We start from the raw sequence: 24,712 nt of genomic DNA, 5'->3' as shown, positions 1-24,712 counted from the left end.
TAAGTTTTGTCTTGAGAGTCAAAATTGCATCAGTCCTCGGTAGAAATCATTCCCTGACCAGGCTATTGGACAGAATTGTGCTTACTTACTTGATTTTTTTTTCCTGACTGAGAGCATAGGCTGTCTATAATTAGTACACTCAGTGAATTGCCATCAGATTTCAGAGTTTAATTATTTTCAGTAAAAAATATTTCATTTTTACACCAAGATGTATGACAAGGCTCCATTGACCTAACATTAACCTAAATTCAGCTTTTTAAATCAGTACAATTTGCATGGACAGCCAAGTTTTATGCTTCTTCTAGAGTAGGAAACCACAGACTGCCACTGCCTTATTGGGCATGGCTTAGCAAGATGTTCAACATGTCAGACTCTATTTCTTAGAGAACAAATAGGACGCGCAAAGCTTACCAGAGAACTGTTTGCCCATCTTTTTATGAAAGGAAAAGGAGTTAACTCCTGACCACTTCAACTTAAGCTATATATGATGGGAAATTAACAAACTATGAAAATGTAGGACCCATTCCTACTGATATTCACTACCTCTATTTAAATTGCTGCATGAACTGTAAATAAATGTTTGCAAATTCACCTCCATAAACTATTTCAGTACCCAGAGATCAGAAAAGGAAGTTGTAGTCAATGTGCTGTGAAGAGATAATTCACAGAAAGATAGAAAGAATTTTTCTTGTAATTGGGAATAGTACAGATAAATATCCAAGGGATCACCAAGGCAAGATGGAAGATGAGGGATTCTGGGATTAAGACAAAAAGTTAATAGGCCCTTTCTCCTCTTCTGGCTGACCTGGGGTGAAGAGACTAAATTCCCAGACTATTAAGAGATGGGTAAGCATATTATTGCAGAATTCCTGAATTGAAAAGAACTTCAGAGGCCATCCAAAGCAAATGATGAATGAACAAGAGTGTCCCCTATATTAGAGCCCAAGCTACAAGTGACACTGCATATCCTGAACCTAATGGAAAAATAATTGGGAAATGTTTGCCAAAATAAATAAAAATGCAATACAACATAGATAATGTCAATGTGTGGTTTTCTAAGATAATATGTAACCTAAGGGATCCAGTTCTGTTTGAGTTTGAACTAGCATGAAGAAATGATGATCCAACCTTTGAATGTTGAAGAAATCCAATGAGGGGGAACCCAGGATGAGTGTCTGGATAATCTCCAAACTGAAAAAGACAATCCATCCCAGCAATTGAATTGATGGAGGAATGGAGAGAGGAACAATTTAGAACAGAGGAAACACTTCTTTCGATGCTGACCCATGAAACTCTTGAAGCAAAAATCTAGGACCATGCTGGGAAATTATAATAAATAGTACCAGCTCTGGATCTGAGTTGATTTTCTTTCCCAAACCAGAGTATTAATCTAACTGTAGCTCCATGTCAAAAAGAGGAATGAATTCAACAACTAAACCATTAAGTTGAACAGTTTCAATGTTCAAAATCATTCACCCTTGAAATGGACTCAGGTCTTATTCAACTTGTGAAAGTCTTATTTAGATGTCTTTTTTGTGAATACTAAAGTCCCAAAATAAAAAAAAAATATATAGAAGAATTCTGAAAGGATGGGGAGAATGTTTTTCTTGTTGATTTATTAAGTATTTGACTTGAAACAACAAATGAAATTAAGATCAATGTGCAATTATTTATACTTAGAAACGTACTTCAACCGATAATATCCCTTTGCCCCAATATGTCACTCCTCTGGACTAGGGCTTCTTAAACTATTTCCACTTGTGATCACTTTTCACCAGAGAAATTTTTATGCAATCCCAGTCTAATCTAAAGCTGAGGTGTTTCTAATAGTGTTCACCCACATGCTCAGTGCAAAATGTGCATGTTGTAGTGTTCAGAACCAAGGCTGCAGTGAAGTGTCATGATACTACATGGCAAACATTGCCAGAAATGTTTTGATTTTGAATTAATTTATGGTCATCGTATGTATTCAGAAACCTTTTACTGTTGCCGATTTTTTGCAGCCCCCACATTGTTATACAACCCCATATGAGGTCTCAACCCACAGTTTAAGAAGCTTGACTCTACATCAGGTACCCATGAATCCCTTTCACACACACACACAAATTTATATGACCTCAGATATATAGGTGTTTTTTTTCCCCTCATACTCTCACATTCAGTGATAAGAGTCCATCTGGGGTCATGAACCACAGTTTAAGAAGCTGGACTCTAGACAACTCTCAAAGACTGTAGTTTCAGAGAAGGTATTAAAAGGGGAATTTTTTCAGCCTTAAATGAATTATACCCACCCATAATATGTTCAGGATGGCTTTTGTTACTTCTTTTGTAGACTTCTGAATCTAAGGGAGATAATCATAATAATAATATATGCCAAAAACACCAAGAACTTGGTCCTAATATTTGTGCTTACTGTAAAGAAATTTATGGTGAAAAATAGCTATCCCAGTATCATTTTTATTTTGCTTTGTTTTCTTCAGATTTTTATATTTTTATCTATTTATTTATATTATGTATTTATTTTTATATATTATGGATTTTGTTACTTCTTTTGTAGACTGTCTGTGAGGGATCCTTCTGAATCTAAGGGAAATAATATTACTAATAATATATGACAAAAAAGACCAAGAACTTGGTCCTAATGTTTATACTTACTATAAGGAAATTTATGATGAAAAACAGATGCCACAGCATCATTTTTATTTTGCTTTGTTTTCTTTAGACCTTCATATTTTATCTATTATTTATATTAATAAAAATTATATTTTGTATGATTGATTAATATAATATATTTATATTTTTCTCTATTTCATTAAATATTTCACAATTACATTCATAAAAAATTTTAACATTCTCCAGGATCATTTTAAGCCATCAAGTTAGCTACTGAGAGGATCACAGAGTCAGAGCTAGAAGGCACATTGAATTCAATTCCTTGATTTTTATAGATGAGAAAACTGAGTCTCAGAGAGGTTAAGCAGCTTGTACAAGGCCTTAGGGATAACTAATTCCAGGATTCTAGATAACATCCTCTGCCTCCACATTCAATGCTCTACCATACTGCCTTGCCATTCTCTCTAAAAGAATTCTCAAAGATGTCCATCCAGTGAAACCTTTCTAAAATCCATGAATCTGATAAAGATAAAAACTTTTTCTTAGAGGACACTGACACTGATTCTATATCACACTAAGTATAGTTTTATGTCATTGATTATTATCTTCCGGTGTGAAATCGATTTATGTGAACTTTATAAAGTAGAAACCAGACCCAGTGACACATGTCTGCTATGGAGAAACAGCCTGGCTACATTAAGAGTTTATCTGCAGATTGGTCAGAGAGTCATGAATATTTTGACCACCACAATTCTTGAAGACCCTCTACTAAATTGTAGAAGGATTGGAACCTGAGTTGGAGGAGAAAGCAGGCCATTAATTTTTTGAAGTGTCAGAAGGTTTTATATTGTAGGTATGAAGGCATTTGGAAGGCCCATGGTAGTAAACAATCATGAACAAAAATGAGAACACTCTTGTTCTAATTTTGCCTTTAATAGTAACAAGCTTTATGATCTTGGGATTTCATTAGGTTTTGTCTTATCTATTTCTTAAATGAGGAAATTGGACAAGATCAAAAGTTATTAGTATTTTTATGTCCTGGTCTCCTTTGACAGTCTTATAAAGCTGATAGACCTCTTCTTATTTAAATTCATATTTAAATATATATTATTTAAATTCATAAAATAATACATAGGATAACAAAGGAAACTAATGCTGAAAAAGATGGAATTTTTTTCACCCTGGTTAATGGATCCTCTGAAATCTATCCCTGTTAAAATTGTATCTTTTTCTGGTCCCCCAATCTCTTTCCTTCCCCTTCTAATCAGCATTAGTAGGAAATAAAATTGCAAAGGGGAAACTGGAAGCCATAAAACCATCCTAAAAATCAAAGGATCATCATTTACAAATTGTATCATATATTAACTAAAATTTATATCCCGATAATATGAGTTAGATCAGGAGAAACTATCTAAATACTTCTTGTCAAGGATTCCAGTCCTGAGATATGTAGACTGCAGACAGAATACAGACTCCAAAAATCCAGACCAACAGAGCATCAAAAAAGTGCTGATAACTTTAGAATAATGACTTTGAAGTTTTACCTATAATTTTGACATCATCAAGATAAGTTAATGAGCTAATCCCAAGGTGGCACAGATGGGTGTTGATCTGTTTCCAAAAAACAAAAACTTATCCAAATGAATCTTCCAATTCCTGTCCTCCAAGTCTTCTTCATCTACATTGGTTCCATGCCTCCCATTGCTCCCATTTTAATCCATGTTCCATGAATGGTGCTCCAATCCTCTATCCCTCCCCACCCCATTCTCCATACTACCTCCTTTCTCCATCCCTTTCCTTAGGTCCATGCTACCATCTACCCCTGTGCCATTTTTGCCACTTATCTAGTTGGCTTATTAAAGCTGCCCCATTTCCTGCTTTAAATTGTGATCTTTCCTGCTGAATGCCAAAAAAACTGGGTGTTCTTGCCCCCATTTCATAAATTCTCAATTCAATATCCACAGATCTATGGATCCTCTGTTAAGAATCTCTGTTCTAAATGATTTTATTCAGTTATGGAATTTTGTTTTTCGCTTTCAAAAAAAAGTCTCTAGAAACAAAAAGCCATTTTAAAAAATTGAAAGCATTAGTCAATCAGCCAGTCATGTTGCCTTCAGGACACCAAACAAGTAGCTAGTGATTTTTCTTTTTGACTAATGGAACTGGTTGTCTTATCACCATATGGAGCCAGATGGTATCTGGCTCTAGAGTTGGACACTATTAGGTAGCAACATTGATTTAAGAAACAAAGGATTTCATTGACATGGATACTTTCTACCCTAAAATAATTTATAATCTTCTCTCCTACTCCTGCTTCTTAACTAATGGTCTCAATAAATTACTGTGGCAAAAAAAAAAAAAATGTATTACCTAGTGGTCACAGAATGGTCCTAGGAACTCAAAGGAGTGGGGATCTCTAGTAGGAAAGTCAGTCCCACATGAAGTTCTAACGGATGGGGGATAAGAAGATTAACCAGAAGAATATGGCAGCAATATGAGTTTACAATCCAATGATTTGGTAAATAAAGATGATGGCAATTGCCTCTTAGTGAGTGAGTGTGATCTTTAGAAGTAGCCCCTCCCAAAGGAAACTAGAGGAGGAACAGAAAACCCTGTGAATAGCCCCTCCCTCTTCTTTCAAAAGCAATAGGTACAGTTACTATTGCTATCTCTTAGATCTCAACTCCATAACTTGATAATAATATCTACTGTGCAGAAATGATCATTAATTTTGTGGTCAGGAAATTAACAGGCAGAAACAGAGAGAAGGAATAATCTTATCTTCTTCCAGCTTCAAATGCTATAATTTTATGAGTCATTAGTCCTAATTAGGACTAGCAATCTTTCTTGCTCTGAGGTTGCCAATAAACCCCAAATAACATTAGGAAGTACACGAATCAATGCACAGATGTTTGGGTTGCCATGTTTTACCTCAGATGGAGAAGTCTGTGTGCTGGAAGGAGAAAGAGCAAATGAGCCCTGTGGAGATCTTTGCAGGGTAGAAATATGTGACTCTGGGGGAAGTTGGCCATTTTCAGGTAATTTTCCTCATGGTTTCCATGCCTATGGTCATCTAGTTTGTGTATTGCTGGAAAAATCTTGGGTCTTGAATTATCTTCCCTATCCCTATCCCTAAGCTATCGGGCCTCTTGGGCACAAAGAATCCCCAAGGACTTCCTACTTTTGACTGCAGCACAATCAAGCTGGCCACTTCCTACTCATCTATTCCTTTCTCTTTTACTCCCCACAATTCATTCTATAACCCACCTGACTACAATGGCCTCCCTACTGGGCTTCCCACCCTCTCAGATCCATGTCCTTTCACTGATTGTCACCTTTGCCTGGAAAACCCTCCTTTTTTTTCTCTGATGCATAGCTTCACTAGCCCAATGCAAGGCAAATAGGGTTAAGTGACTTTCCCAGAGTCACACTGCTAGTAAATGTTAAGTGCCTGAGGCCAGATTTGAATTCAAATCCTCCTGATTTCAAGGCTGGTGCTCTATCCACTGCACCATCTAGCTGCCTCAATCGAGAGCATTTTTTGAATCCAGTTCTCAGAATCGAGATTGAAACCCAAATCTTAATTGACTGCAAATCCAGGGAGCTTTCCATGGCCTCCCTGAAGAGACCAATGAGTGAATAATTGCCAGTAAAGCTTCTTGTTGATCTCCATGTTAGTTCTCTCTCATACCTGGAAGGAACACCCTTCCTCTTTATCTTTTCCTCTTAAAATGCCCATTTCCTTTAAACCTAGATTAAGAAGCACGTTCTACTTGAAGATCTTTCTAGACCCCTTCCAGATGCTAGTTGTCTCCCTTGCAAAATTTATTTGCATTCATTTTATATTTCTTTGGTATAAGTTTATATGGTTACATATCGTCTCCCTATAAGAATGCACATTCCAAGAGGGCAGGAGCTGTTCTGCTGCCTTTTCCATATAACCAGAACTTACAGTGCCTGCCTTCTAGTAGGTAATTAATCAATACTTGTTAACTAGCCATTGATTGTCACTCCATTCAAAGCAGGGGAATCGGCTATTCACAAACAGGATTCCCATTCAGAGAGGGTTTTTGTGCAAGCTGCTCTTCATCTCAAAGTGGAAAATAACAGCTGCCTAATAATAAATTCAATGAATTTAGATGAAAGGGTGGAAAGAAGAGAAAGGCTAAGGGTAGAGGCCAAGGAATTTGTTTGACAGTTTAAATAAAATCCCCCTGTAGCAGAGTCCACAGGGTCAGTGCCAAGATATTTGGCATTTTTAAATGATGCTGCCTTTTTATTCAAAGAGGAAAAAAACATCCTTTTGTTTTTCTTTTCCATTTGGAATACACAGGATCTCAGGTTGATGTATTTCCTCAGAATCTGCCCTCCCTCCCTGACCTAGAGTTCAGTTTTTAAATATGTGGCAGCCCCCCGACCCCCTATGGAGTAGTGGCTGACAGTGGATACCCTGTGATATTCCTCCCGCTGTCTGAATCTCGCTGGTGTGCACAAAGCTCAGCTTGCTGCAAGTAGAAATAAAGAAATCTGGTAATGTCTGACCCTGGGGGAGAAGCAAGATGGAGTTCCTGCAAAGATGACAGCAACAAGAAATTACAGGAGGGATCAAATATCCATAGCAAAACCTGACTGCCACTGAGGAGTGGTCTCATCTTCCAGTTATTCATCTCAGTGGGAGCCCAAGAAAGGAAATTGAATTCATAGAGAAATAATTAGTGAGACTCAAAGGCCCCGAGAACACAAAATCATTAAAATTTACCTTTGCTGCCGAAGACTGCATGGTCTTGGTCCTACAAAGCATAGTCAGCAGAAACACGAGTCATTTCTTTAAATGTTGCTGAAACGAAGATTTTTTTGCATCCTGGACCCATTTGGCAGCACAGAAGTAATTTGAGTGATTATTTTAAAAATATAAAATAAAATGCATAGGATTATAAATGAAAATAATATAAATAAAATAAAATAAAGATATGTTTTTCCATCCAAGTCCATAGACTTTCCCTGAAATCTATCCAAGAACCCCAGCTGGATATCCTTTCAAGACAGAGAAGAACCATGTTAAAGTCTAGTGTCCAAACTCCATTATTTTAACATTTTTAAGAAGAAACTTGTAATATACAAACAGCTGGAGAAGCATCACTTCCAAGGGAAGAGCCAAGAGTAGAGAAGCATTCAGCGGAGCTATCCCAATATTCTCCTCCAAACAATAACATCTCAAATCAAATTCTGGAGTCACAGAACCAACAAAAGGTTAGAATGAGACAATCTTCTAGCACAGAACAACATAGAGGTTTGGGAAGAGAGATCTGTGACATGACTTAGAAGGCTGTCCCAAAGCCAGAAGCTATGAAATATCTGTGGTGAAACTAGGTGATGGTGACAGAATTAGCAGCAGCTTTGAGAGTTCTCAAGGTAGAGATGGTAAAAGGACCTGGGAACTATTCACAAAGAGATTACAGGGGAGACCTGTGCTAGCATTGGACACAAGACCAGGCCCTATTTGGCAACTCCATTGCCTATACCACTTCTGGGTCATAGCTAAAGGATAAAGAGGAGTGCTTTCAGAGAAATGGAAATGGAAGCCCTGAGGAGCAGTATCACTTCCAGTTTTCAGGGAAAAGAGGGCCTCAGGGACAATATAGATTGTGATCAGAGGTCCTTCCTGAGTAAAAATCAGAGGCCAGTCCAACAGAGCAGTTACCACACCTCTCCCCAGAACACACCACGTTAGAAGTATCAAAAATTTCCAAACCCTCAAAACTAGCTCTGAAAAGGACAATGCAAAAAGCCTGAAGATTGAAATTAGTATCTTTCTGTCCCACACCAGAAGCAGTGCCCAACATTAATGAAATGTTCCAAATCAAGAAATGGAGTGGAAAAATGAGCAAGCAGAATATAAAGGAACTGGTCATAACAATTTACTATGGTGACAGGAAAAATCAAGATATAAATTCAGACAGTTATAAGCAAAGCATAAAAGAAAAATGTAAATTGGACACAAGCCTAACGAATCCCTGGAAGAACTTAAATTTTTTTTTCAAAATCAAATAATTGTAGTAAATGAAAAATTAAGCTTAAAAAATTAAAAACAAAGAATCTGAATTTTAAAAAGACAAGTAACAGTTTGGTAAAAGAGACACATAAAGAAAATACTTTCAAAAACACAAATGGCCAAATGGAAAAAGAGATACTAAAATCTAATGGAAAAAATTCCTTAAAATTAGAATTAGGAAAGTTGAAGCTAATGCCTTCATGAAATATCAAGAAACAATAAAACAAAGTCAAAAGATTGAAAAGATTGAAGAAAAAGTGAAATATCCTATAGAAAAAACAACTTACTAGAAAACATATTGAGGAAAATAATTTAAGAATAGTCCAAATGCTGGACTATTTGAAACCTAAATAGCCTAGACATATTTCAAGAACTTATCAAGGAAAACTGCCCTAATATCCTAGAAGCAAAAAGTAAAATAGAAATCCACCAGTCACCGCCTGAGGGAGATACCAAAATGAAAATGACTAGAAATATTATGGCCACATTCCAGAGCTTCCACATCAAGTAGTAAGAGAAAAACCAATCAGACACTGTGGGGCCATTATTAGTATCACACAAGATCTATTAAAATGGCAAAAGACTTGGGATATAATATTCCAGAAGGCAAAAAAATCTGGGATTAAAAACAAAAATAATCTACCCACCCATATTGAGTATAATTCTTCAAGGGGAAAAAAGATATTTAATGAAATAGAGAGCTTTCAAGCATTCTCAATGAAAAGACCAGAGCTAAATAGAAAATTTGACTTTCAAAAAATAGAAGCATAGAAATCATTTGTGTATCTTCTAAGAACTTTTTCATTGTTATGGTAATTACCAGAGAAGGATTCTACTTAGAAAGAAGTTGTAGGACTGAGTTGATTATGTTGGAATGACTTTAAAATGGACAAATGCAAAAGAGGAGTGCTCTGGGAGAGAAAGAAAAGGAGAGAAAGAATGGGAAAATTTATCTTACATAAAGGAGGTGCCTAAAGAAGAACCTTTACTATGGAGGAGAAAATGGAGGGATAAAGGGAACAATACTTGAATCTCATTCCCATGTAAATTGGTTCAAAGCTTACACTAATACTTCTTATTTTAAAAAATGAAGTGGCAAAAAAGAACTCCACTATAGAAACATGCTGTGGGAACAGAAAGACCAGGGTTCAAATTCAGAAGAGGACACTGAAGTTAAAAAAAAAAAAAAAAAAGCTTCTATCCCAAAAAATAATATGAATTGGCCCCATGCCCAGAGATAAATTATAAAACTCAAAAATAAAAATAAAAATAAAATGAGAGACATTGAAGAAAAACTTTTTAAAAATTAAAATTAAAACCACCAAGAAAAACAAGATTATTTAAAAAGTTAGTCAACTGGAAAAGGAGATATAGAGTCTCAAAATGAAAATAACTCTTTGAAATTTAGAATTGGGCAAGGGAGGGGGTCAGTGAAACTATGAGAGGACAAGAAATAACAAAACAGATTAAAAAGAATGAAAAAACAGAACAATAAACATCTTATAAGAAAAAATAACAGATCTGGAGAACAGATCGAGAAGAGAAAATATAAGAATAATTGGACTGCTTTTTGTCACCAAAAAAAGAACCTTGACACAATAATGCAAGAAATAATCTAAGAAAATTGTCTTGGAATGAGAGAACATGATGGGAAAGTAGAAATAGAATCAAATCCACTGATCACCACTGTTACAGGAGCCACCTGCTAATGGCTGCTGGGGATCTAATTGTGACCAGCAGAATAGATCCTTTTATATGAGAGAATGATAACTATACAAGGAGATTGAGAGGCAGTTGCATTTTCTGACCTCCCTCTCTCCCGCTTGCCTCCAATTTATATCATTTCCAATTTACAAGCAACATCTGAGTCAGTAAAGGCTGATTTTTCAATTCCTTCAAGTGTGATATGATTCACAGCTGTGGGGGCTGACGCACCCTTTCACACTTAGGCATGGTCCTTAACACACCACCTCAACAAGATCCTTTATGGAAAACACATAGGGACATTATTGCCAAATTTTGAAAACCCTAGATCAAAGAAAAAATTTTTGCAAGAAACAAGAAAAAACAATTCAAATACACTGGAGCTACAATTAGAATTGTATAGAATTTATTGCAACCACAACAAAAGACAAAAAAAAAAAAAGATCATATCTACCAACAATGAAAAAAATTAGGCCTACAGCCAAAAATATCATATCCACTAAATTATCTATAATATTAAATGAGAAAAAAAATGGCCATTCAATGAACTTGCAGACTGTCGGGACTTTCTATCAAAAAAAAACCTGAACTTAATAGAAAATTTAACATAAAAGAGCCAATATCAAATATCAATTTCAAGGAACTCAAAATGGACAAATTGTTTATTTTTTTAAATGGGAAATGTATAGTATACGTTTAAGACTGACATCAACAATAGGACAGCTCTAAAGAAAGATTGGGACAGAGTTAAGTTTAAAATAGTCACATACAAATGAAGTGCAGAGGAAGAAGAGACACAGAGGCATCAGAGTGGGGAGGAGGGCTCATTGTTCTGAAAACCTACTCACATTGGGAAAGGATTAAATAGGCAACACATACACTACAAAGGGTATAGCATCCTCTAAGAAAGATGAAAGAAATAAGCAGGAAGAGTGGGTAGATGGGGGAAGCAAAGGATAGGGAAAGAAGACAAGGGAGGGATCCATGGGTGTAAAGAGTTAAGTAATAGCAAGGCAAGTAAGGAGCGGAATTAAAGCAAAGGATTAGCAGGGATAGGAAAGATGTGTGTGTGTGTGTGTGTGTGTGTGTGTGTGTGCATGTGCACGCATGTGTGTGTGTGTGTGTGTGTATTATGGGGATTATGTATTGTGAGTATATATGTGTGTATTCATATATATGTGTGTATATATATATATCCTTTCTTAACTATAGCTTCTTAGGGGGGTGGAGGAGTGAATAGGAAGAAAAAAGAATACAGTAAAAAAGATACACAGCAGAGAACAAAAGAACAATTTACAGGGAAGTAAAAAAAAGATGGACACTCATGAATGCAATTTCTTCTACTAATATATATTATATATATATATACATATAATATATATATGTGTATATACTTTCTTGAACTGGTATTTGTTGTTATATATTTTGAATCCTCCCTGATGTTCTGCAGGGCACATGACAATGTTTTCTTTTGTTTTGTTTCATTTTGCTTTGTATTCCTTTTGTTTTTTTTTCTTTTTTCTCATTCTATTTCTTTAAATAAAATAAAAATTTAAAAAATAAATAAATTGATTCAAAAATGGAAAATATATATGAATATTCAATTGGTAGTGGAAATAGATCTTACTTAACAGGGAAATAAGAAGTGTGGGAATTCAAAATTGGGGATGGAGGGTGACAAAAGGGAAGGTAAATAAAAGAAGGCAATGGTCAGAAGCAAAACAGACTTAGAGGAGGGACAGAATAAAAAGAGAGAGAGGGATAAATAGAAGAAAGTGAGCTGGAAAGAAATATATAGATAAGAATCATAATTGTGAATATGAATAGAATGAACTTATAAAATGGAAGCAGATAACAGAATAAATGAGAAATGAGAATCCAAGAATATGTTGCTCACAAGAAACACACTTGAAATAAAAAGGCACAGAGAGAGTTAAAATAAGGGGTTTTATTTATTTTTATTTTGCTGAATCAAAAAAAAAAAAAAGGAAAAAATAGTGATCATAATCTTAACCAAAGCAAAAGCAAAAATAGATTTAGTGAGGTCTTCAACTTTTCTCTCTCAGAGCTAGATAAATCTATATAATACAGTTTTCTGTGTTTCCTCCTGTAATTCATTTAATTTTTCCTTTGAGAATTGGGATATTAGACTATTCCTGTGTGTGTGTGTGTATGTGTGTGTGTGTGTGTGTGTTGACATTACTTTATCATCTAAGTTGCCTTTTACCATAAGTCTCCCAACTTATCACCTTTAATTAGATCTGTTTTTTATTTTACTTTGTCTGGAGAAAAGTGAATGGGATTAGAAAGCTATATATGGCATCCTCACAAAAACTGATCATGCATTAGCACATAAAAATCTCACATCAAAATGCAGAAAAACATTAAATGCAGACCATAGTGCAATAAAAATTACATTTAATAAAGGACTATGGAAACATAACTTAAAATAGTTGATTAGAAACCAAATAATTTAGTCCTAAAGAAAGAGTTCAAAGAATAAGTCATAGAAATAGTCAATAATTTCTTAAAGAGAACAAAAGCAATGAGACAACATTCCAAAATTTGCATCATGAAGCTGAAGCAATTTGTGTTATTGTTTACTTGTTTCAGTCATGTCTGATGCTTTGTGACTCTATTTGGGGTTATCCTGGCAAAGATACTAGAGTAATATGCCATTCCCCCCCTCCAGTTCATGTTACAAATGAGGAACTGAGGCAAACAGGGTTAAATGACTTATCCAGGGTTACACAATTAGATATGTGTCTGAGGCTGGATTTGGACTCAGGTCATCCTGATTCCAGGTTCATGGTTGTATTCTCTGAGCCAACTAGCTATCTCTGCACTAACAACAAATGTGTATGTCAAAAAAAATAATAATAATAACAGGTGAATTAATTGGACAGGCAACAACCAAAAACAAGGAACAAATTTTAAAACCTCCAAGTAAACATCAGAATGAAAATACTGAATATCAAAAGAGAGATTAACAAAATTGAGAATTAAAAATTTTGCACTAATAAATAAAATTAAGTCTGGATTTTATGGAAGAAACAGTAAAATAGATAAATCATTGGTTAATTTGATTTTTAAAAAAGAAAGAAGAAAATCAAATTCTAGTAAAAAAATTGAAATAGTGATTATACCACTATTAAAAATAAAATTACAGCAATTATTAAGAATTATTTTGCCCAACTATATGACAGTAAATTTGACAATCTAAATGAAAAGGATGACTATTTGCAAAAAAAGGTGAATTGTCCAGATTAACAGAAAAAGAAATAGAATACATAATTAACTCTATCTTAGAAAAAGAAATTGAAGAAGCCATCAATGAGCTCCCTAAGAAAAAATTTCCAGGACTAGATAGATTTACAAGTGAATTCTACCAAACATTAAAGGAACAATTAATCACAATACTATATAAGCTATTCAAAAAATAAATAAAGAAGGAGTTTTATCAAATTTCTTTAAGGACATGAACATGGTTTTGATACCTATCAATTAGAATAAAAATAGAAAAAGAAAACCATATAACAATTTGCTTAATGAATATCAATGTAAAAATTCTTTGAAATAAAATACTAACAAGGAGATTACAGCAATATATCACAAAGATCATATACCAAGACCAAGAATATAGGGTTGGCTAAATATTAGGAAAACATAATAATATTAGGAAACAATATAATATTAGGAAAACATAAAGAGTGATATCCTAAGTAAACTGAGGGAACATGAAATTTTTTTCTGTCAGATCTATGGATAAGGTAAGAAGTTATGACCAATAAAGAGATAGAGAGGATTATGGGAAGTAAAATAGATCATTTTGATTATGTGAAATTAAAAAGGTTTTGTATAAATGAAATTAATAGAACCAAAATTAGAAGGGAAACAAGAAACTGAGGGAAAATTTTTACAGCAGGTTTCTTTAATAAAGGATTCATTTCTCAAAAATATAGGGAACTGAACCAAATTTATGAAAATAAGAACCATTCTCTAGTTGATGAATGGTCAAATGTTATAAACAGGCAGTTTTCAGAAAAATAAATCAAAACTATCTTTAGCCATGAGAAAAAAAATGCTCCAAATCACTACTGATTAGAGAAATGCAAATGAAAATAATTCCGAAGTATTACTTCACACTTATCAGACCGGCTAACATGACAGAAAAGGAAAATAATAAGTTCTGGAGAGACTGTGGAGAAAATGGCACACTAATGCACTGTTGGTAGTGAGGTGTACTAGTCCATCCATTCTGGAGAACAATTTGGAACTATTCCCGACAAACTATAAAACTTTACAAATTCTTTGACCCAGTAATACCACCTCTAAGTCTGTATGCCAAAGAAATTAAAGAAAAGAAGAAAGTACCTATTTATACAAAATAATTTTATAGCAACATTTTCATGATGACAAAGAACTGGAAGTCAAGAGAATGTCATCAAATGGTGAATGGCTGAAGTTATAGTATATTGTTGTACCGGAATAATATTGTGCTATAAGAAATGATGAGCAGTATGGTTTCAGAAAAAAATGAAAATATGAATCGTTGAAAAGTAAAGTGAGCAGCAATAAGAGAACATTGTACATAGTAACAGCAATATTGTAGTGAAAATCAGCTGTGAAAGATTTAACTACTCAGATCAAGACAATTATCTAAAATAGTTCCAAAGGGCCCATGATGGAAAATGCTATCCACTTCCAGAGAGAGACATGATGATGAACTCTAAATGCAGATTGAAGTATGCTTTTTAAAAAAAAAACTTGGTTTATTTTTATTCTTGTTTGGTTTGTGTTTTCTTTTGCAACATTGCTAATTTGAAAATATATTTTTGAACAAATTCACATGTATAATAGATGCAAATTGCTTGCCTTCTCAAGGAGAGAAAAGAGGCAAAGGGAAGAGAGAGAATTTGAATCTCCAAATTTTTAAAAAGGTTTCTAAAAATGACATGTAATTAAGAAATACTTAATAAAATAAATAAAAAGAAAATTATCAAAGAGAACACAAAGAAAATAATCATGGTGGGCTTGGAAGCTTTTTCTTTGACTTGACATTTTGATGAAAACACAAAGAAATTAATCTCAGTTGATCACTGTCTCCTATGGATGCAGTTGAGCAAAGAAGGGACTACATCTGGATTTTCTCTCTAATATTCTAATTTATTTGAAGTGGCTTCCTCTTTTGCATGAGACATAAGAGCTGAAAGTCAACACCCACTTTACACTTCCAGAATGAGACATAAGGTAGCTTTGACCAAGATACTGCCAAGCATTGGCAGGCATTCTGAAAAAGTGAAGGATTCGTCAGTCCTGCTGCAAGTAACATATAAAGATGAATGATTAAAAGAATTGGATGAGTAGCTCCAAGTCTCATATTATAAGAAGTATTAGAGGGAAGAGTCCAGAAGTAGAATCAGAAGACCCAGGTTTTCTTAAGAACACAAATCTAAACCCGGAATAGAACTTCAAAGCTTATCTATTCAAACTCCCCTTATTCTGTAGATGAGGCAACTAAGGTCATGGGGGTGAAGTACCCTGCCCAAGGTTTCAAACGTAGTAAGCAGCAGAGGACATCTTTGAACCTAGGCTTTTTGATACTTAGCTCTGCTGTTCACTATCTAGAGATAATCCCCATCATTTTGCAGATAAGCAAGCCATTTTCTTGTGTTGGCTCATCTGCAATGATGGAGATAATTTCTAAGGCTACTTTCGGCTCTAAATCTCTACTTTAGTGACTCATAAGGCAGAGTCAAAATCTCAGCCACCACACAGAAACAAGGGCACATTTGAGTATGAAAAAATTGCCTTTGTTTTGTTGGGGGTCCAGGCATCTTCATGAGGAGACACCAGAGTGTAGTAAATGGAAGGGAAAGGGGAGAATAAGCATTTACATAATACCTACCCATGCCAGCTACTGTGCTAAGTGTTTTACAAATATCCCATTTGATCCTCACAACAATTTCACAAGGTAGATACTGTCATCCTCATTTTTATTGTTGAGAAAATGGAAACGAAGAGATATTGAGTGGCTTGTCCAGGATCACACAGCACCATCTAGTCACCTTAAATGTGCTCAAAAGAGCAATGTATCTGGAATCAGGAAACCCGAGTTTGAGTCTAGCTTTGCCCTATTGAGACCTTAAATAAGTTAATACCATCATCAAAGAAACCTTAGTTTCTTTGTCTATAAAATGGGATTATATTCATTAGAACTGTCAGGGATTTTAGGGTTAATCTAGACCAACTTCCATATATTACAAGGAATGAAACAGAGGTTCAGAGACAGGTAGTAAGAAACCTAGTCAGAATTTGAACAGAAATTCAGATACTAAATTCGGTACTTTCTACAGCACCACTATGTTGTCTCCCACTTGGTTGGACTCAGTGATCTTTGAGGTCCCTTTCATCCTTTAAACCAACCCTACATTCTTTCATAGTCTCCTAAAAATGGAGATGGGAAAGACAAAACATGTGCAAAGCTTATTGCCCTGGCTGGGTACTACTAATAATATAAGCTTTTAAAGATATAAAAGAGGGCACCTATTGAAATGAAGATAAAAAATGGAAAATGAAAACCTCTAGACAGCAAACTGTCTATACCAATCATCCAACTGAACTGAATTTTTCACTAAATCAATGGCAATATGGAGATCCACTGGGAATCAGAAGCATTCCAGAGACAGCTCATTGGAGCTCCTTTTCTCTTTAAAAATTGCTGCTAGTATTTGACCTGAGTTGTTCCAAGGATCAGATGAAATGATATATGTATATGATATATGTAAAAGAAATATTGTACAAGGGGACAGGAGAACCCATGAGATTTTATCTTCATTTATAACATCTCTCACACTCTCAATTTTCTCTCTACTGACTGACACAACAACTGTCCTGATTCAGGACCCCATCACCTCTCCCTTAAGTTACTACAATTAGTCTTCCTCCTTCAAGTCTAAACCTTCTCCAATACATTCTCCACACAGATGCCAAATTGATTCACTAACAATTACTAATTAAAGTCTTCACTTCTCATTGAATAATGGAGTACATTAAGGAATTACTCTTTCATTATGGCTTTTAAAGGAAAGCCCATTGTACAGTGAGCATCTTTTTTTCTAAGACAAAGGTCCAACCAACTCATTCCCTAATCAAGAAGTTTCAGTAGCTTCCTACTAACCTCAGGCATTGAAGGGAAGCTACTCTGTTAAACATCTAACATCAGTCTAACTTCCCAAGACTTATTTACTACTCTCTTCTCTTAATGTTCTAGTCAAACTGCTCCACTTGTTATTTTCTATGTGTGTCATTCCACTACCCATCCTTAAGCCTTTTTATGAACTATTCCCAATACTTGAAATGACCCTCCTCCTCACCTTCACATTCTAGAATCTTTGGCTCTCTTAATGTCAAACTTTATCACAACCTCCTTTCTTTCTGAAACCTCTCCTGATGCCCCATGTTTTTTAATTTAATTTAATCATTTCAATTTTTCAAATTTTATTTTGAGCTTTAAATTCTCTTCCTCCTTCCTACTCTTCCAGCACCCATTGAGAAAGCAAGAAATATGGTATCCATTATACATATGAATGCATGCAAAATATATTTCTATGTTATCAAAGTTGTGAAAGAAAAAGATCATAAAAATAAAGAAAGCAAAAGAAAATATACTTCAATATGCATTCAAAGTTCATCAGTTTTCTCCCAAGCCTTATTTACTATTCCCTTCTCTCAATGTTCCAGTCAAACTGCTCCACTTGTTATTTTCTATGTATGAGCTTCCACTACCCATCCCTAAGCCTTTTTATGAACTATTTCCAATACTTGAAATGACCTCCCTCCTCACCTAAACATCCTAGAATCTCTGGCTATCTTAATGTCACAATTTTATGACAACCTCCTTCCTGAAACCTTTCCTCATGCCCCAGGTTTTTAAATTTTAATTTAAACATTTCAATTTTTATTTTGAGCTCTAAATTCTCTTCTTCCTTTGAGAAAGCAAGAAATACGGTATCCATTATACATATGAATGCATGCAAAACATATTTCTACATTATCAAGGTTGTGAAAGAAAAAAATCATAAAAATAAAGAAAGCAAAAGAAAATGTGCTTCAATATGCGTATTGAACTCCATTAAGTTTTCTCTCTCTGGAGCTGGATAGAATTTTTTATTATGAGTCCTTTGGAATTGTCATGCATCATTGACCAGAGTAGCTAAGTCTTTTACAGGTGCTTTTCCTTACAATGCTGCTATTACTGTATACAAATTTTTTTGGTTCTGCTCACTTCACTTTAGACCTCAGCTCATATAAATCTTCCCAGGTTTTCTGAAATCACTACTTTGTTATTTCTTATAGCTCAACAGTATTTCATTATAACCAAATACCACTACTTATTCAGCTATTCCCCAACTGATGAAATCCCCTCAATTTTTAATTCTTTGATACCACAAAATGGCTGTTATAAATGTTTTATACATAGAGGTATACATACATATAGGTTCCCAATTGTTGGGACCTTCCTGTTGTCATATTGAAACATTCAAAAATAGTTGTGCTTGCACCTATGCTGAACCAATTTAGATATTCCTTCCTATGACATAGATTCCAATGTGCTAGATAAGCCATTCTAATCAGGTATCAGAATACTGCAAAGGAATACAGAAGAGTCCATTTATTTAGCTGAGAAGAATACAGATATTGAATGCCAGGCAAGAATACAAATTAGAAGTGATGGTTCTATGCTAGTTCAATTAAATCTGACCTTTGTCTCCCATTCTGTCATGGAAAGAAGAGAGAGGGATGAGCAGAATGGGCAGATGATAACAATTGGTTCTAATGACCACGAAGGCAAGTAAGGCAGGCATTGTGGAGTGTTTAAAGCTTGGTTGGACATTGACAATGCCAAGGTCATCCTTTGCATCTGGGCCATAGCCGATCACTCTGATTTCTGTCTCTCCATTGGACTCAATGATTCTGGAAGAGAGGGTGAGGTTTGACTGTGAAACTCTGATTCACTTAAATCTTATTCATGCCCAAAGGAAGTACATGAATCAGTGCATAGATGTTTGGGTTGCCATATTCTCATTCATCTTCAAAGATGAAAAACAAATAAACAACATGTCTCTGGTGACATCTTTTACTCCTATTCTCTTATGGAATTCCTCATTGGTTATATGTGGAACCATTCCCATAGCCATCTTATCCCTCATAATTCTTTGAGATTGTTGTGTTCCATGTTTTAAAAATCATATGAAGTTCCACACATTTATGTACATGTTACTTTGTATATATTTTGGATTCAAAAGATGGGTAACAATCCTGGCTCTGCCATTTTGTTTTTCTGATCCTGGACAAATCACTTCTCCATTTTTGATCCTCAGTTTCTCAGCTGTAAGAGGAAGTAATTAGACTTGATGGCTTTAAATTTCCTTCCAATTCTTAATCTGGGAACCTATGAAAGTGAAGGAAGTAGCATAGTGATCATGCTGTCATCCACATAGTCCTGAAAAATCGAATGACAGATTTGGAAGCTAAGAAGATAAATGTGGTGTGAGGTGAAGCTTTGCCTTCTGTGCAAGAAATGTCAGCTATGTTTATTTTCTGTGGGCAGTGATGATTCACCAATGATTACTAATTAATGTTTTCTCTTCTCATTTACTAATGGAATACATTAAGAAATTACTCATCTGTTCTTTGTGGGTTTTAATGGAAACCCACTGCATTATGGGTGAGTCTTTTAATTTTTCCACTGCATGAAGGGGCTATGTGACCTTTAACAGCACCAAGGGATTAGAAATTTGGAAAACAATTTTCATCTTTTAACTATATTCTTAATCTAGCAACATTTTGAAGTAGATGGAGCCCTAATCTTGGAATCAGAGAGACTTGGATTTGAATCTTACTTCAGATATTTATTATTTGTATGGCCCAGAACAAATCAATTAATCTTCCTGAACCTTAATTTTTCCACCTATAAAATGGGTATGATAATAGCACTGACCTTATAGGTCATTGTAAAGATCAAATATGATAATCTATGCAAAGTAATTTTTAAATTGTAAAACACCATATAATTATCATCAATAAATCCATGCTCCAAGGAAGACATGCTCCCACCCCACCTCCCATAACAGGACCATAAAGATTCCAGAGGAAATAAGCATGAGGATTTTCTTTTTATATTTCCCCTCTTCTTACTTCTTACTTACTTACTTACAAACATACTTTAATACTGGAGTCAGAAAGATCTGACTTTAAATCCAGCCTCAGACACTTATTGTGTGTGATCCTGGGCAAGTCACTTAATCCTGTTTGCCTCAGTTTTCCCAGCAAAATGAGCTGAAGAAGAAAATAACAAGCCATTCCAATATCTGGAAATCCTTAGTAGGATTATGAAGAGTCAGACATGACTGAAATGATTGAATAACAACTCAATTTCCCCTGCTGCATTATTTCTCAATTTGTATATATTTTTTCCTTGTAAAAAAAATTCTTTTGGTCTGAAGGAAGAAGGGAAAGAAGACTGGGAACCAATATATAATGATAATGGCAGAAGAGAGAGGGCAGGGAATTAGGGGTGAAGTGCACTAAATCATTATACTTAAGGAGCCAAGTTCCCTATAGGGCCAGAGAGTGGTATGACATGAGAAAGGATTCAGTGACCAGTGCATTCATTTGATAATAATTTCAGCGCTGAAAGAGACCTTAGAGACCAGTGAATACAACCCTCTTATTTTATAGATAAGGAAAATGAGAAGCTTACTGTGAGGTTAAGTAACTTGCACTGGGTCACATGACCAGTAAATAGAGGCAGGATTTGAATTCAGGTTTTCTGAGTCCTGGTCCAGTACCTTATTCACTATATTCAGTATATTTCATTTCTCTTTGGGATTCTGTTGTATGTTCAAATCAAATGCCTTCTCCCCCATAAAGCCTAATTTTATTCTCCTGGTCTTTAGCACTCTCCCTTCCACTCCCAAATTATTTTCTTTTTAATTTGTATATATTTTGAATAGCTTTATCTACATAAATGCTATCTTCACCCAGTGGAATTTAGGCATATGGGGGGGGGTAGATTCTTGATCCTTCTTATCTTTGTATTAGTGGTTTACCAAGATGCTGGACATACTGTAGGTGTCTATTAAATGCTTGTTGAATTGAAGCTGAGCTTTAAAAATAAGGAACAATGAAAGCTTTGGTTCCAAAGGCCAATGTTCCCCAGACTTGTCCCAAGAGGAAGTGTTGGTATCCCTGGAAACTGAAGAGATTCCAAGAGCTCTAAGACCAAGGGGTAAATCTTTCTCCTTTCGCCTGACCAATATGACAAATAAGACTTATGACACATACCCAAATCTATCTCAAACTGTCTAGGAGATGAGACCAGAAGACTTATCACTTGTGTACTTGTCACTGCAAACAGTCCTCGGAGGCAGGTGAAACATTGAACTTGGTATTGACTCCCAAATCCTCGAGTATATTTGCAGTGTAGCAGTTCTTGTCAAAGACTGATCTTTGTCGATTACTAATACAAGAATGGCTGTTCTTAAGATGCCTTCCTGAGAGGGACTTCCATAAATCATTTGACAAACCCTCTCTCATTACTTTATTAGTGGTACCCTCTGTGATGAACACTGGTTCCTCTCTTTCCTATCCCTTTGTGGGGATTGAATTGAAGCACTGCCTGGATATTCAGCCAAAAAACAATATTACTCAAACCAGTCTAACTGGGTACCTTGGGGTTCAAGAGGAGGGACCCCAGAAGTTGTAAAAGAAATAAAGAGCTGGTTTTTTTGCTACCTTCGATCAGGAAGCAAAAACAAAGCACATGACATAAAATTGTTAGATGTCTGGCAGCAAGCATTTATTAAGCATTTACTGGGCACTGTGCTAAGCACTTGGGGATGTACACAAAGATAAAAACAGTTCCTATCCTCAAAGGGCTCGGCCTAATAAGGACAACATGGAAACAGAGACATATATGATATACATAGAGTAAATGGGAGCTTCTCAGAGGAGCAGTGCTAGATTGAGGGAGACTAGGAAAGATCTCTTTCAGAAGGTAGGAACTGAGCCAAGATTTGTTCCAAGATTTGCATAGGTGCCGGGCAGCTAATGAAAAGACATGGCCAAAGAGAGGGCATGTCATGGAGGAATAGCAAAAAGGCCAGTATTACTAGATTGTAGAGCACCTGAAAGGCTATAGCTGTAGTAGGATAACAGGAGTCTCACTCCCTTAGGGGACCATCCATTTCATTGCTGTGACTCTCTGATGTGCTAACAAGGTCTCATTTATTACACTTAATTTTTCTGGTCTTCTTTACACAGAGTGCTCCACAATCCCATCTCAGCCATTCTGGACCACCTGTGCTGCTCAAGTTTTAAATGCAGGGATTTCATATTTGTCCAGGCTGTCTCATCTTGCTTATTTTGGCCCATTGTTACAGCCTATCAAGAGTTAAGCAAATTCTGATTCTTCTTCATTCATGTTAGCTGTGCTTCCAAGCTTTGTATCATGCACAAATGAATAGCTTTGCCTTCTATGTTTTCATCTTGTCATTGATAAAAATGCCGAACAGATCAATGAACCAATCAATCCTAAATCTGCCATAGACATGATCTGATTTTCATTTCATTTGCTGCTGGAGCACTAGCTTTGGTGTCAGAGGAGCTAGTTTCAATTCTGACTCTTCTATTTGATATCTATGAGAATCTGGGCAAGTTAGTTCATTCCAAAGGGCCTCATTTTCCTATTCTGCAAAATAAAGGGTTTGGTCTAGATCAAGGGTTCTTAACATTTTTGTGTCATGGATCTCTGTGGCAGTCTAATGAAATCATTGGAGCTTTTCTTAGAATAATGCTAGCAAAGGCATGAATTAAAACATATAGGATTGCAAAGGAAAAATCATATGTTAATGTAAATATGTAATTTTTCCATCCAATTTCACAGATCCACTGAAATCTATCCATGGGCCCCTTAGAGGTCCATAAACCTAAATTAAGAAGCCCTTGTTTATAAGATCTGTAACATCTTTTTAACTCTAAATCCTAAGTCCACAGAGAAGTACATACCAATAATTTGCAAAGGGGCACCACAGTATTGTGGAGGGTACCCTGGACTTGCAGTCAGAGAGAACTGACTGACTGACTGAATCCCACTTCTGATACTTATTAAAATCTGTGTGACTTGGGAAAAGTCACTTTATCTTTCTGACCATTAAGGTCTTCATCTGTAAAATGGGGATAATAATAGCACCTACTTACAATCCACAACAATAAGGATAGAATGAGATAATGTTTGTAAAGCACTCAGCAAACTATATAAATATCAGCTATTCTCACTCTGATTTTTATTTAAAGTCAAAGCACTATTTTATTTGTTTGTCTGTTTCAGTCCTAATGAAATATTTTGACCAGGGTTGCAAAGTGAAATACGCAAAGCAAGGAATGTGTTTGGCTTGACCACATATATTTGTTACTAGGGTTTTGTTTTTCCTTCTCTTCGATAGGAACAGAAGGTAAAAGGGAAAGAAAATAGTTTCTTGCTAATTGAAAAAATTAGGATAAAGTGAGACATAGATTATGTCAGGCAGGAAGCTAATAGTCCCTGATGAACTGTCTGAGTTTCATCCACTGGACCTCATTGGTTTGAACAAAACTAACTCAGAAAAATGTATCTGGAAAGCTCTTGTACTGAGCAGCTTGGAAGCTCATCACTATCATCACAATTTTTCATCCATTCCTTCTTCAGTGATTCCAAGAAGTACTGAGCTAATTTGAGCAGAGGGGGGAAATTCTACCAATTTTTTTAATGTAAAGAAGCTATAAGTTTTCTAGGATCACAGGGTTTGAAGTTATCAGGAACCAGGAAATTTATTTTTTCCATTTTAATAACTTTTTATTTTACCAAATGCATGCAAAGATAGTTTTCAACATTCAACTTTGCAAAACCTTGCATTCCAAATTTTTCTTCTTCCTTCCCTTCACCCACTCCCACAGACAGCAAGCAATCCAATATAGGTTAAATATGTGCAATTCTTCTTAACATGTTTCCATATTTGTCATGCTGCATAAGAAAAATCAGATCAGAAGGAAAAAGTATGAGAAAGGAAAAAAAACAAAAAAGATGAAAATATTATGTTTTGATCCAATTCAGTCTCCATAGTTCTCTTTTTGCATGCAAATGATACTTTCCATCGCAAGTGTAGTGGAATTGCCTTGAATTACCTCAATCTTGAAAAGAGCCAAGTCCATTACAGACAATTGTCACATAATCTTGTTCATGCTGTGTACAATATTCTCTTGGTTCTAGTCACTTCACTTGGCATCAGTTCATATGGATCT

The sequence above is a fragment of the Sarcophilus harrisii genome, chromosome 3, assembly GCF_902635505.1.
Source record: "Sarcophilus harrisii chromosome 3, mSarHar1.11, whole genome shotgun sequence".
In the NCBI taxonomy this organism is placed as follows: Eukaryota; Metazoa; Chordata; class Mammalia; order Dasyuromorphia; family Dasyuridae; genus Sarcophilus; species Sarcophilus harrisii.
The sequence above is the reverse complement of the archived record's forward strand: the minus strand, read 5'-3'. Positions refer to the sequence as shown.